Below are 7589 nucleotides of genomic sequence, written 5' to 3'. Positions count from 1 at the left end.
AGTAAATTCCTGAACTAAATGAATATGCATGCTGAGTGAATTATTATGCTGAATGATTGATTGCTGAGTAACTCATCGAAACTGACTGAAAATCAAATACTAAGTAACTTGCACACTGAGTAAATTAGTTTAAACTTAAACTTAGAAATCATCCCTTTATGCAATGCTGACCACTCAGAATATCAAACGATTAGTATTCTAAACGCTGAGTGTTATATCCGTTAGAATAAATGCAAAAGCACGCGTATAGCCCAAGGATAACGTATACGCTGTATGTGTCATAAATGCCAGGATCTTTGTCGGTTCAAAATCCCAAGGCAAAACTGACACATGGATTCGATTAAATCCATACCACACACCACCTCTATAAATAATGGGTATTTCCCCATTTTTTATTCTTTACGCTTATCGAATTCTAAGGCAAAGAAATTCCTTCTCTCTAAAAAATCCTTCTAAGCTTTACCATCCTCAAAATGACTAAGGTTTCCTACAATATCTCCGGTGCCGGCCACCAAAAGTCCAGCTCCGATGAACCTTCAAGGAATCCTCCAACGCCTAGCAAAGGAAAAGCTGGTCAGGAAAAACCCGTAAAGGTCAGGACCTACTCCAAGGTCTTTGAGAATGTCCGCGAATGGAAAGTTGAGCCCTCAAGATGGGTCTCTGAGAACTTCGTGCAAAATTAACAACCTTTCTACGAGTGGATTTCAAAAAATGGCTGGACGGAGCTGTTTTCGGTTAGGGATGAAACCTATCATGACCTAGTGAGGGAGTTTTATCACAACCTCAAAGTTGCAAATGACAACACTGACTACCTATGCACATTGGTTAAAGAGAAAACCATCTTCATCAACCCTCTCTACATAGGAAATCTGCTCAAGTTGAAAACTGAGGGAGCAAGGCTGAGGAGATCGGGAGATCAGGATGGCACTGGGTATGAACAAAACTTCTGCAAACCTGAGGGCCACTCAGGAGAAGTCTCAGCTTCATCGATGGGTCAGCATCAGAAGATGGCTCATTACTTGCTGACCTACTTTATCTACCCAAAGATAAACTGCACTACATCAGCAACAAATTTCGAGCAGTGCTTTATTTGGCATATGCTGACGTACACTCCAATCAACATGCCAGTCTTTCTTGTTGCTGGCTTCCTACGCAGCACTATCACGATGCGGCTTGGCTCAATCATCACCAGAAACCTGATTGACCACAAAGTTGACCTCGAAGGTGAGGAGAAGACTCGAGGAACTGAGATCACAGCTGCCTCGCTGAGAGCTTTAAAGTTTGGACAGCCCTTGAAGAAAGGTAAAGCTGCTGCTGCTGCTGGACAAACTGAGGGAACTGCTGAGCCAAAGAAAGGGCGAAGGACTAAGGCCCCAGCTTCCCGCAAAAGGAAAACTACTGAGACTCCTTCTAAAAATGTTGAGTCTCCAGCAAAGAGGCAGAAGTCAGCTGGTAAGTCAGCTGAGAAACGAAGCAGGCAAGGTGAGCCTGGAACTGAGGAAGCTGTTGAGCAACCTCAGAAGAAGTAGAAACCTTCTACACTGACTCCCTTCAACGCCATACCTACTGACTTCATTGTACCGGGTGACTCTCACTTCACCCAGTGTCAAGGTACAATAACTGAGTCTGAAGAACATGAGGTACAACTGGATGACCACTTCATCTCTCAAGTTGAGGAAGAACTTGATGGTGATAGTACTGAGTCAGAAGAAGAAGAAGAAGAAGCCAGCGGTCAGGATGACGCTGAGGACTCTGAGGAGACAGCTAGTGAGCATGAAACTGAGCAGGCCAATACTGGGTTGGATGCTGAAGAAGAGCAAGCACTTGACCAACACAATGTTGATCAAGTTCAAGTGCAAACTGACCAACCTGCTGATGAGCAACATGAATCTTCTCCTTCTCACTCAGGAGATCCTACTCAGACTGTAACTCCACCCCGTAGAAGGAGAAAGTTGGTTAAGGCCAGTGAAAAGCTTGTCAGTGAAGACTTTGTGCCACCACCAACTCTTCCTGACTTTACCATTTCAAAGACAACTAAGGACCCCTCCTCAGTAAAGCTGAAATTCTTCAAACGTCAACCAACTTCCACTACATCGGCACCATTAGAAAAGCAAGCCTCTGTTTCTTCTCAACAGGAACATGCCGACCAAAATGCTTCCGCCACCTCAACCAGTCATGTTGAGCCGATTACTGTTCATGCAACTTCTTCAAGCATGGTGCTGACTCCACACACTTCTGCCGTCAGCACAGACAGTCTTCGGATTACCACTTCTGCAACTCAACTCTCTGCCGATCAATCAACTATACCTAAAACTCAAGTGCAGATTGAGAATACCATTCCAGTCACTGACCAGGTTACTCCTTTCACTCCACTTCCTTCCGGTCATACTGATGTCCCTGAAGGCTCTCGAAGCTATGTGAATGCTACTGAGTCCGGCAAAAAGCTCATTGACTCAGTTCAAGCTTTGATTAGAGACCTTCAAAATTCCACTCCTCCTGCTGCTGGGTCTTCATCTATTGAGATTACTCAGCTCTCCCAGGTCACTCAGCTTCTCAATAAAGTTAAGGGACTCAAGGACTTGCTGAACGTCATCATATCTTTTCAAGCACAGCAAGCTAAGCAGGATTCAATAGCTAAGCTGGCTGAGATTCAGCTGACAACCGTGCAACACTTGAACTCCTTATAAGAACAAGTTCAGAAATTGTCAGCTGTAAACACCGACTATGCCACCTCATCTGAAGTGAAGATGCTTTTTGCTCAGCTTCACACTGAGCAACTTAAAACAAATGAGCAAATGGTTTCTTACAATCAGTGCTCAATTGAGCAAATAGGTGAGGCTATTCGCTTGCTTAATCTGAATAGGCAAGAGATGGATACTGACGCGCTGAAACAGCATGCAATGCAGACGATCATCCAACAAACTTTCAACCACATTCGTCATAACAACATTCAACGTCAGTATTACGACACAACTCTTTTAAAGACCTTTCACCAAATCTTTGCTGGTCTTACTAACGCTCTCATCTGGCAAGGCAAAGCTCAAGCTTTTAGCGTCAATATGCTCAGTGCAGCTGACCTCAACATACCCATAGAGGTATCAACTGATGGAGTTGCAATCTTTGACGGCGTGAATGAAAGCTCTGAGAAACTTAAGGAGCTGTCCCAAGAACTGACTCGAACTGCCTTAACTGATGCCTTCAGACTTCCTCCTCCTGATGCTGACAAAACGGGGGAGAAAGAACAAGCAGCTAGAGCTCAGCATGAGCAAAGTCAGTCGCAACACAAGAAAAAGAAATAGATAGGCTAGCTCAGTATAGACTAAGTCAGATGTTATGCCTTATCTATAAGTTTTGCTGTGTAAACACTTACTTCCATCAATATATCATATCTGCATCTTTTATTCTTATTCCTGAGTTATGATATATGTTAATACATGTTACTGTGTACTGAGTCATTACGTATCTTCAATTAAATCAGCTTTTATACTTATAAATTTTATTGACTGAATCAAATGCTGATAACATGTTTGACATTGTCCTGTGCTTATAAAACATTGCTTGTTAAGAATCCATTGAACAACAAATTACTCAACGCACTCTATATGATTAAACCTTCCGCTTTACACTGAGTAAATAGAATATGTTTAAATAGCTGACCTATATCTAAAAACTGACCTTAGACTTACTCAATTAAACCTTTGAATGTTTAGAGTAAAACTAAGTCAGTAGCTCAACCCTTACGGGGGAGTTTGCTAAATTATACTAGGTCAACTATCATGGGGGAGCTCATAATGAGTTCCTCGCTGAATAGTTTTGCCAACATCAAAATGGGGGAGTTTGTTGAAACACCTTTCCACATAATTTTGATTTGACAAAATTGTTTAAGCATAATTGAAATACATATTCTAAACACACTAAGTTTAAATGCTTTGATTTGTTCTACTAATGTGTTTGTTCAATGTTGAGTTAAAATTGTTTATAAGACACAAGAATTAAATGGCCCAAGCCCAATACGGAAGTCAAGGCCCAAGTCAAACAACTCAGTGCAACTCGGCCCGCGTTTGTCAAGACGTTGCCGTTTTGAACAAAACGCAACTCAGCAAAAGAAGGATCTAGAAGACCTTCGGGAACAACTTCAAGATGAAGCTGCTGAGTAGTCTCGACAAAGCGTACATGACAGCAGCTGGCAAATGAAAACTTCCAGACAAAGTATTTCTACTTTGGGTAAAGTTCAGACGACACAGTATGCTGTCCAGTTGACTTTACCATAAAAGGAGAGACAGTCTGCTGAGCTGACCGAGGACAGAAGATACACAAATCTGATTGGCCGAGAGCTCTGAGCAAGTCAGGATGACAACGACAGGAAGCCGTTTCCCTCCAATGGTTATTTCGAAATTCGAAATGACCGATGCCCAGACGACTCTATAAATAGTGCCATCAGAAGCTTCACTCACATAGAACTTGATCAAGCCATTACGCTGACCAAATTTCTACACAAGTTCTGCAAGCAAAGAAGCAAAGCAAATCTTACACTACAATTCTTATATCTGTGTAAAAGTCTAGAGTGATTGTTTCAATCGGCTAAAGTGTCTTAGCAAATCTTTGTATAGGATAAAACACTTATCATTTCTAGAGATAGAAAGGAGAGGCTGAGTACTCGGTTATAGTACTCAGCGTGTGATTAGGATTGAGTAGAGGTATGGAGGAAGGTACTCTTGTCATACTCAGTTGCTAAGATTGTAAAAGGTTTGAGGCTCTACCTTTAAAGAGCTCAGTAGAGGATTCAAAATCTCGGAACGTGTTCCAGGGACAGGACGTAGGCTTAGAAGAAGCCGAACCTGGATAAATCTGCTGAGTGAAGTATTTCTTACCTTTAACTCCTTATATATATTGCTTGCTTAAAATAACCAAAAACTGACCAAGTAAAGAGGTCAAGCTGAGTTGTGCGTGTTAAACATCTGAGCTCAGGAATAGACTCTAAGTGCTATCTCCTGACTCAAGCTAAGAAACTGACCTAGTCACTAGTTGACTAAGCCAGTATCTTGCTGTTTACTCAGCGCCGCTGTTAAAACCTTTTTCCTTAGAAAAAGAAGTCTGCCCTAATTATCAAAAAGTTTAAATAGTTCCTAACCCCCCCCCCCCCCCTTGGAACTATACTTGCAACCTTACAAGGGACCAACATAAATGACCCAATTCAAGCAATAAAATCTCAGAAACTCAAACACACGAGGCGCATCCCAGTCTACGCGGGGCGTGGTTGAGACAACAAGATCTGGATTTGGTCCACATGCAGGAGATTTCTGACGAAATGGGCAAATACGCGGGGCGTACTCCACCATATGTGAGGCGTATCATGGGAAATCTGCAGGAAATCATGTTCCTCCATGCTTGTATCTTGAGAAATTACAATTTTGTCCCTAGCTTGATGTGTATAAATAGGAGTGACTAGCACTCATTTGGGACATCATACATATATCTTTTTACACCTCTTAGACTTTGTAATCACCTTTTTCTTGTTAGTTAGTTTGAGATTTTAGTTTATATAGCAATTCCCTTCCACCTTGAGAGCTTGTTCGTTGATTCCGGCATTCCGTCAAAGTTCCATTCCATCTCCGTTCACCAAGCTCGAAAGCTCCACCTCCAAGTACTAAGAGAAGGCCTTGAGTCCGGTTAGCTAGTTCCGAGGGTGGAATCTTCCCTTTTCACTTGCTAATTAGCTTGTACTCTTCCTATGTACTAGGCTTGGTTGTACTTCACATTTACATTCTCCATATTTATAATTTATGATTCATAATCTCTTTCTCTATATTTGTGTTGATGTTTACTACTTGTTTTGATACTCATAATTGACTATTGTGTAGGAGAACGCGATTTCCGATGCCATTCGGGCTATTTTTAGGGATTCAAATAGGTGTTGCCTTACTAGAAGTGACGCTCCGGAAACCGTAGGAATTGACAAACCACGGAACTTACGGGCCCTAATTTCTGGTCCCAAGCATTAGACACGCCTTGACTAGGAACCACGTAGTCTAAGTACTTCACGGGTCGGTCACACTACACGTAGTCGTTATTGCAAGAGTAAATCATTAACCGTTTATATATTGAGAGTCATTGTTTGTCATATTTATAACTTATCACTTTCCATATCATTTCGTGTAGTTTTGCTATATAAATTTGTCTCACCCGTAGTTAGGAGTAGTTTATAGTTGTTCCCCGAATCAACTCAAAGTATTCACCGCTTAGATAACATATAAAACCGAGTCGTTTAATACTTGTAGTTATAAATCCCGTCTATTCGATACCCGGTCTTAACCGGATTATTACTTGATACGACGGGGTACACTTGCCCCTAAGTAGCGGCATCTAGTAGAGATAGAACATTTAAGAAGATCACATCCATAGTCGTAACACACTCATCATAATATATATTTAGAAGCTCTACCGTACGCGCCCCATCAAGTTTTTGGCGCCGTTGCCGGGGATTTATAATTTCTCGCAATATTAGACAAAAACGTTTTATTGTTAGTCTAAGCATTATTTTTGTATAAATTGTTCATATATACTTTTTTACTAACAATATTCTTTCTTGTTTATAATTTATTTCATTTATTTATTTTATGCACACCCGATCTCGGCGTGATTTTTTTGGTCCTTATTTATCTTGAAGTTGAACGTACTCTTTGTAGGATTCGGAGAGAGAAAATGGCAAACCTCAACAATGAAGCTAACCAACCCGAGGTCAACCAAAGGCCGCCGGTGCAACCCGTGAATAACAACCGCAATGGTGGAGGCAATGACATGCGCTCGATGATGGAGATTCTTGCTCCGCATCGTCCTCAAAACCGCAACGAAATCATTGCCCCCACCATTCCGGCCGACGCATATGAAATAAAGACTAGCATGATCCAATTAATCCAACAACTTGGTCAATTCGGAGGGGAACCCCATGAAAACCCTAACGAACACCTTGATAAATTTCTTATGTGTGCCGAAACTTCTCGGCAAAACGGTGTTCCGGTTGAGGCCATCCAACTAAAGTTGTTTCCTTTCTCTTTGACAAGACAAGCATTGGAGTGGTTGCACTCGTTGGAGGCGGGATCGATCACATCATGGGAGGAGCTCGAAAAGGAGTTCCTTTCTTACTACTTCCCGCCTTCCAAAACGGTTAAGTTGAGGAACGATATCACGTCCTTTAGGCAACTTGAATACGAGGCCCTCCATTCAGCTTGGGATAGATTCCGGAAGTTGCTCCGAAACTTCCACCACCATGACATCCCTAAGCATGATTTGGTAAGTACCTTCTACCATGGTTTAACTCCCACTAATTGTGCAACCGTTGATTCCGCCGCAGGTGGGGATTTGTTTCGAAAATCGGCAAGCGAGGCTTACAAGCTCATCCACGAATTAGCTAGGAAAAGTGTCCATTGGCAAGAAGATCGGCTTACCGGACCCTCGCAGTATCAAACTTTTACCGTAGAAGATGAGGCTCCCAAGATCTCTATGATCGAGGTAAATAAAAAGCTAGACGCCTTAATGGCGCAATTGAGCCTCTAGAATACAGCACAGATCTTGATATGCTCACATTGCGG

Source organism: Euphorbia lathyris, chromosome 10, assembly GCF_963576675.1.
Source record: "Euphorbia lathyris chromosome 10, ddEupLath1.1, whole genome shotgun sequence".
In the NCBI taxonomy this organism is placed as follows: domain Eukaryota; kingdom Viridiplantae; phylum Streptophyta; class Magnoliopsida; order Malpighiales; family Euphorbiaceae; genus Euphorbia; species Euphorbia lathyris.
The sequence above is the reverse complement of the archived record's forward strand: the minus strand, read 5'-3'. Positions refer to the sequence as shown.